We start from the raw sequence: 8,696 nt of genomic DNA on the forward strand, positions 1-8,696 counted from the left end.
CTCCGTGGCACAACTGCTGAGCCTGCACACTCTGGAGCCCGAGCACTACAAGTAGGGTCTGTGCACCTCAACAGAAGATCCAGAATATCACAGCTAAAATCCTGCATGTCCCAACTAAGACCTGAGGTAGCCAAATAAATCAATAAATAGCCTTAAAAAATTGTATCTCATGAAAGAGTTTGACTTCAGAGAATGCAGAGAAAGGACTGTGACTGTCACCCTCCAATCAGCATCCCCAGGAGAAGGAACAGGAAAGGATTAACCGGAGTCAGTCCATACCTGGATCAATAAGGCATAGACACAGGACAGGGACGGTGCTCACATGAGGCTCCTGGAGACTGCACAGCACACCATCTGTCTCAGCTCCACACACTCTCAACAGTCATGGTGACCCCATGTCAGGAAGTCCTTCCAGGGTCATTCGCTATCTGTATCCTTCATGTGTAAGCCTCGGTGAGATACTTGGATCCTCAGGTTCTAGGAGTTGAGGGAATCTGAAGAACAAGAATCTTGGGAGACCTGGGATCTTTAATTTGTCTGCTACTCTGGAAAGTGAAGCAGAAATTTGGGAAAGGAATGATCCTGAGAAGACAGATACCAAGTCATGATTTTGAGCAGATTCAAAGAAATCTGAAAGGCCTTCTAAGCTAGTAACCCCTTCAGGGTTTCATTCTCTTTAGAAATGGCCCTGCTAATAAGTCATTAGCAGGTAGATGTTTCAGAGATAGTAAGATCACTATGCCTGGTGCCATTGCTGCTCAGATGTTATCATGCAAAGTGGCTGTTGTAATCTAGACTAAACTTGTCTTCACGGAACTTTCACTCATTGATACTAATCCTCTCTCTTGAATCATATAGGACATCTAATCCTTTTTTCCAGAAGACTGTCTTCCCATGGTACTACTTGCAAGCAGAGGGCTGTGTGTGGCTGGTGTCATCAATATGCAAATAGTCTATTAAGTACCCTTAGTTCTTATTTTTCCATCACTTAAAAGAGTAAATAGTCTTATGTAAAATGATTATGTATCATTCAACTGTTCACAAAAAAGTATCTCAACCTTCATTCCAGTCTATCAACTTTGAAGTTACCAAATATTATAAATTAAACAAGTCCAAGGAAAATTGCACAATAGTATGTGAGATAAAAGAAAAAGAGGATTAAAGCTGTAAACAGCTATAAGCAGGATTCCAACCACCCACCACTTCACTCCACAGTCCAGGTATCACCACGCTAATAAAAAATTCTTGCAACCAGCCTCACAAGGATCTCTTTAACCCTGCATATTCCAGAGAGGGAGACAAGCAATGATTAAGCATTTTCTTTTAGATGCAACTTAATGAAGACATGAAAGCAGATTTCCTCCTGAGCAAAATTAGATCTAATAGCACATGATTCCACTCTTATCTATACCTCCCCGTCAAAAGATGTTTCTAAACCAGAAAAAAATGCTAAAGACAAAGAACCAGATTTTCTTAAATCTACAAAGTTTCTATTTTTCCAAAGCCATGATTTTTCCCAATTTTAAGTGAATATAATAGCACTTAATACTATAAATTATCAATTTGCAGCTAATAAAAATTTTAATAAAACAAAAGATGTCTGAATAAAACTATCTTAAAATTGAAAGCACATTATCTTATTAGAGAAAAACAACTTTATTTAATTGTTTGTTCTATTCTTATGCATCTTTAATTTCCTCTGAGTAATACTGAATGAACTAACCATTCAAAAATCATATTCTTGGAACAATGACAATTGTATTCTTTTTAGATTTAATGCGAAGTGCATATTTCCATTTTCTTGCTTTGCTTTGTGCTTTACCTCAGTCCTTTCTAAATTTTCTGAGGTACTGAGGCTTGTTGTTGTTTAGTTGCTAAGTCATGTCCAGCTCTTAGCAACTCCATGGACTGCAGCATGCAAGCTCCTCTGTCCTCCACTGTCTCCCAGAGTTTGCTCAGGTTCATGTCCATTGAGTCAGTAATGCCTTCCAACCATCTCATCCTCAGTCTCCCACTTCTCTTTTTGCCTTCAGTCTTTCCCATCATCAGGGTCTTTTCCAATGAGTCGGTTCTTCTCATCAGGAAGCCAAATTATTGGAGCTTCAGCTTCAGCATCAGTTCATCTAATGATTATTCAGAGTTGATATCCTTTAGGATTGACTGGTTTGATCTCCTTACAGTCCAAGGGACTCTCAAGAGTCTTCTCAAGCACCACAGTTCCAGTTGCCCTCTTGAATTAGGTACTCAGTTGCCCTCTGTTTATTCCTAATCTGCCAATTTCAGGAGTAAGCATTCCTGCCAAAAGCATCTCAAAAGAAGGTGCTGAAATCACAGATATTCTCCATGACTGATAACCTCTCCTTCGACATTTTTTCATTACCTAGAGTTCTTGGGGAGTATGGCTAAGACAAATATCCTTCAAAGCTTCCCACAGTGCCCGTCACAGAGTATATAATCATGGTCATTTAACAGAATCATGCAATAGATGGTGAAAGGCTGTGACATTGTCCCAGAGAATTGAGCATCCATCAGGTATCACCCTTGCTCTTTTCAAGGGGACCTCTCACATCTGTCACTTCTGTTTCTTGTGAAGCCATCCAGGGAATAAAACTAAGTCTATTTCCATATCTTACTGAAGAATGTTCTTATATAGAGCAACAAGAGCTCTGGTTAAATGTTAGATGGGACCTCAGTTATGGAAGTTCCAAGAATCACAATGCAAAATAGCTTCTTGCTAGATTAATTTTGACACTTTTATTTACAATGTGAATTTCAATGTGAATTTTATGCAAGGCTGTATTATCCACTATTTTCCAAAAATTGAATATTCCTTGGAATTTCACGCATGTACACACCCGTGGTGGATTCATGTCAATGTATGGCAAAACCAATACAGAATTGTAAAGTAAAATAAAATAAAATAAATAAATTTAAAAATGGTTGTAGGAAAAAAAATCTCTTTTAATAAAAGTAAGAAAGATTAAATTCTCCTCTGCTTATAGGCACTTTGATGAGATGTTTTATAGTTAAAGCTAACGACCCTTCTGCATTTCTGCAGTAAAACAGCCACTGATTTAAAAAGGCAAGAATGATGTCTTTGATCTATAAATTAGTAACTGTCATTTAAGGAAGACATGGCCTGACAGATTTACACTTATGAAAAGTGTTCATTATCCTCAAAGTGACAGGACAAGAGATCTTCTGGTGATCTGTGGGTAATCAATTTCGAAAATAACACCACAAAGAATACATCATGATGAAATAATGCAGCAAGCCCATGAATGAAAACACATGTTATATACAGTGTTTGTTCAAATGCACATGCAACATCTCCCACACTGGCCTCACTGATCTTCTTCCACTGCCGATGCTGAAGGGTTGATGGAAATAACTAGAGATTCTCTTGTTTTGGTTAGACAAATACAAATAAAGTAAATCACATCATTTTCTGCACTGAGATTATTCAGGTCACATTCCTTGTTTTCAGGTTACCATGCATGTTGTGACTACTTCAAATTATGCTCAGAGTACATTAAGAGGAAAAAGCAACAATGACATAAAATCAGTATGACTAAATAAAAATCCCTGGTTTATATATATATATAATATAAGTGCAGAAGTCACAGGAGACATGGGTTGATCCCTGGGTCAAGAAGATCGCCTAAAGAAGGAAATAGCAACCCGCTCCAGTATTCTTGCTGGAGACTCCCATGGACAGAGGAGCCTGGTGGGCTACAGTCTGTGAGACTGCAGAGTTGGACATGACTGAACGACTGAGCACATGTATACACACACATGTATGTGTTGAACCCAGCTTCAACATCTGCTCAGCGCTTAATGTCAGAGTTCAGAAAGTGTGAGCTATTCTATAGCCTTAAAACCTCCAATCTCCAAATTCTATTTTCCTGGGACAGAAATGTCAGTTTGCAATTGTCTCCTTTTCCTTTGCTCCTTGTGAAAGGAAGCTATGAAAACCACCATGTGGGGAAAATAGGAAGCGAGAGCCTGGGTTCTCATCAAGGTCTCCCAGGAGAGCAAAGGGTGGGAAACAGGGCCACAGGTGATCTCCCAGAGGAGAAACACCACGAGTACCCAACTTACCTGGAGGAGAGGGCATTCCCAAGGATGTTTTATACTTTCTCAGGAAAACTTACATCCCTTCACAGCCTGTCCTCTGTCTGCTTCTCAGTCTTATCTCCTGTCCTCCTCCTCCCCTAATCCACACTCCAGACACACTAAGTTACTTGGGGATTCCAAATTCCCTCATGTATGTTGTTCTGTCAGTTGCGGTTGCTCCCTCCCACCCTCCACCTCTGAGTTCATTTCTACTTATCCTCAGCTTTCTTTATGGTCCAGCTCTCACATCCATACGTGACTGCTGGAAAAACCAAAGCTTTGACTAGACAGACCTTTGTCGGCAAAGTAACCGCTCTGCTTTTTAATATAGTGTCTAGGTTGGTCGTAGCTTTTCTTCCAAGGAGCAAGCATCTTTTAATTTCATGGCTACAGTCACCATCTGCAGTGATTTTGGAGTCCAAGAAAATAAAGTCTGTCACTGTTCCCATTGTTTCCCTATCTATTTGCCATGAAGTGATGGGACTGGATGACATATTTTCTGAATGCTTGTTTTTCGTTTTTCAATTCCATGTTTTCTGAATGTTGAGTTTTAAGACAACTTTTTCACTCTCCTCTTTCACTTTCATCAAGAGGCTCTTCAGTTCCTCTTTGCTTTCTGCAGTAAGGATGGTGCCATCTGCATATCTGAGGTTACTGATATTTCTCCCGGCAATCTTGATTCCAGCTTGTGCTTCATCCAGCCCAGCATTTCACATGATGTACTCTGCATATAAGTAAAATAAGCAGGGTGACAATATACAGCCTTGATGTATTCCCTTCCCAATTTGGAACCAGCCCATTGTTTCATGTCTGGTTCTAACTGTTGCTTCTTGACCTGAATACAAATTTCTCAGGAGGCAGGTAAGGTGGTCTGGTATTCCCATCTCTTGAAGAATTATCCACAGTTTGTTGTGATTCACACAGTCAAAGGCTTTGAATTTGAACTGCAAGGAGATCAAACCAGTCAATCCTAAAAGAAATCAGTCCTGAATATTCATTTGAAGGACTGATGCTGAAGCTGAATCTCCAGTACTTTGGCCACCTGATGTGAAGAATTGACTCATTGGAAAAGTCCCTGGTGCTGGGCAAGATTGAAGGCAGGAGGAGGAGGGGATGACAGAGGATGAGATGGTTGGATGGTATCACCAACTCAGTGGGCATGAGTTTGAGCAAGCTCCAGGAGTTGATGATAGACAGGGAGGCCTGGCATGCTGAGTTCATGGGGCTGCAAAGAGTTGGACACAACTGAGTGACTGAAATGGTTGACTGACTGACTATCCTTCAGAGCTTGGCACAGGTATTGTCTCTTGTTAAAAGTTGTTCCTAACCCTTAAACAGAGTTCCATGACTCTCCTCTTCACTTCCATGGCAAGAAACAACAGGGATGAAAAAAGTCCAAATTTTAGGTCCAATTTTTATTGACCAAGCAGCTAACATGGTGTAGTGTTAGCTGCTTAGTTGTGTTTAACTCTTTGTGATTCCATGTACTGTAGCCTGCCAGGTTCCTCTGTCCATGAAATTCTCCAGGCACAAATACTGGAGTGAGTAGCCATTCCCTTCTCCAGGGGATCTTCCTGGCCCGGGGATCAAACCTGAGTCTCCAGCATTGCAGGCAAATCCCTTACATCAGGGCCACCTGGGAAGCGACGTAAGAACTGGTCTTTTCAGTTTAAATGTACTGGGCAGGACTAGAATACATCACTGTCTCGCTACTAGAAAGTACTTTTTCTGAAAGGCCAGAGTTTTATGCTTTCTTCCTTAGTTGTATCAAGTGAATAGTAAAAGCTACACCACAGAAACATAGGAGCCAGTAGCAAGCATACCTAGCTGATCACGGGATCACTGAAAATGGAGGCATGACCTCAGAACTTCTCTGCTGCCTAATCAGAGTTAGACAGTTGTTGATGGCACTTGCTGTCCCAATGGAGCTGTCCATTGATCCTCGTTTATCTGTCCAACCTGTGCCCAACCTTTTCTCCAAGACCTATTTCCACATTTGCAGCTACCTGCCTGAAGTGACAAACCATCAAGAACAAAGGTTACCACCCCATTACAGTTCAGTTAAGTAAACCAATGTTTACTTAGTGCAAATGACACAGAGGTGAGTGAGACGCTGCCATATTGTGGAACCTTATTGCTTCAAAGTGTGGTCCCTGGGCCAGCACTACCGACATCGCTTGGTAAAAATGCAGGTTCCCAGGCCTCACCCCAGACCTACTGAACCAGAATCTACATTTTAACAGGACCCTCAGAAGATTCTTACCCAAAATGAAGGGAAAAGGGTGTATTTAGTCATCAAATTCATGAACAGCTGTCTAGGGAGCCAGAGCTGTCTACAGTGGCTCAGGGCTATTCTTTCTGAACTGACTTAGCACGCATGCATAAGCAACTTGTTTTCACACCAATTAGCTTGTAAAAGGGTAGTAAGGTAAAGACAATGGTGGCAGCCCATTCTTCAAGAGTGCTGGTACATTTAGTCTATTGGATGGATACACAGATGTTATTATAACAGAACGGTTGGCAGATAACATTCTGCTAAGTTGCTTCAGTCGTGTCCGACTCTGTGTGACCCCATAGACGGCAGCTCACCAGGTTCCGCTGTCCCTGGGATTCTCCAAGCAAGAACACTGGAGTGGGTTGCCATTTCCTTCTCCAATGCATGAAAGTGAAAAGTGAAAGTGAAGTCGCTCAGTCGTGTCCAACTCTTAGCGACCCCATGGACTGCAGCCTACCAGGCTCCTCCATCCATGGGATTTTCCAGGCAAGAGTACTGGAGTGGGGTGCCATTGCCTTCTCCAGATAACGTTCTAGCTGGCACGAAAAACAAATAATAGGCTTCCTTTTCTAAACTGCTCAGGAAACTGAGCTCCTTTGAGTCCTTCTGGACTGTTCTGTTCTCTCTCTCCCTCCCTCCCTCCGCTTCCCTGCTTCCCTCCCCACCTGTAACCTGATCATTACCTTAAAGCATATGGCACATGGGTGGACCTGACCCTGGCACTTCAGCCTCACAAAATGGCCCCATTTCTCTTTCTGGGTAGATCAGCCAAGTCTACCACTGGGCAAGCAAGCAATCTTTCTTTCACTCCATGACCTCAATCTCAGAGTCTCCAATTTAACATGTGCTTCAAGTAAATAACAGTCTTGTTTTCTTTAAGGTTCTTTCCGGTTTAGTGAGAAACTTTGGTGAGACTTTGGTTAGTCTCAGTGTGACTCTTTGATTTAGGGAGGGGGCAAGCACCAGTGATTTTGTTTCATGAAATGCTTGCTGTTGAAAGGAGACACAATGGAATTAGGTAACTCTTTTCCTGCGGTCACCACCAGGGCTTTTTGGAGGTATCATGGATCAAATAGAAGAATAGAAGTGATATAAAGCCTGGACACGCTCGCGAGGCGGTGACAAGGCCTCCAAAATTGCTGCAGCAGGCAGACAAAGAAAGTCCAGATGGCACCCAGGACAGTGTCATTCCTGTGGGCTGGTGGTTAGAAAAGACATCCCACAGGAAGCGATTGGGAATAATAATACTTTAATGACTTATGAGTTTATATATAAACCTGACTGTGCTGTGGTAAAAATAGCTTTCAGATAAATCAATTTTTTATGGAAAATGTAACTAAAACAGATGATTCCTTTCCTGGAGATTGAATTTTTCCCAATTAAGGTGGTTATTTCCATGTTGGGGTGTGGGGAGTCTTTCTTTCAAGATTAATGTGTAACGTAAAATATGCACAGGAAGAAGCCCACCCTGGGAAAACATAGCTGGACGTGAGCACAGTTAATTTAACCTGAAAGTTATATCCAGAATTTCCTTCCAAAATTTCACCCCAGGATCTTTTACACTTAACTTGCCCACCCCTGCAGTCATTTCCACCCTCTCGTTCTTTCCAAGAGTGGAGTCTTGCCTCTTCCATCGCCTCCTTTCTCTCTCATGAATAATTTCCTCCTCGGGAGAAAACCATGCCAAAAAGCCTTCATTATTTCCATGACATTGCTTCTTCATGTTCTATTGTAGTTTTCATTTCACCCTGGGGACTGCAACGCCCAATTCCTGAACTGCTTTGTGTTTTTCAGTGTGTGAGTTAGCACATGCTCTTTTACAAGAACTGAAAGCTTTCCTCTTAAATCAACAAATTCACATTGCCTAGCTCATAAAGCATCACAAACACCAGAGGCATTTTACCTGGGCTCTGAGTATGCACAGGGATCCCTGACTTTTCTCATCGGTAAACAATGAAAACTTGTTAGCAAATAATAGGGAAATTTTGATGTCATGGTTCAGAATTTGAACTTTGATTCTTCACAGAACTTGGTTCAAATCCTGGATTCAGTTTCTAACTGTAGGGGTTCAGTAAACTACTTAACAGCTTTAAATCTCAGGACCACCATCTGAATACGTAAATAAGAATAGAATCTACTTAAAAGGTTGTGGCAAAGATTAAATGAGATGATTTTTCCTACAAAATGATTATCATTGATTGAAACTTAGAAAATTTTCAATAAATGTGAGTGCTGACATCAGAGGAAGATTGCTGGGTGACAGATGGTATAGAATAAGATCCTAGGCACCAGTTTTTAAACCAAG

The sequence above is a fragment of the Oryx dammah genome, unplaced genomic scaffold, assembly GCF_014754425.2.
Source record: "Oryx dammah isolate SB20612 unplaced genomic scaffold, SCBI_Odam_1.1 HiC_scaffold_25, whole genome shotgun sequence".
Lineage (NCBI taxonomy): Eukaryota > Metazoa > Chordata > Mammalia > Artiodactyla > Bovidae > Oryx > Oryx dammah.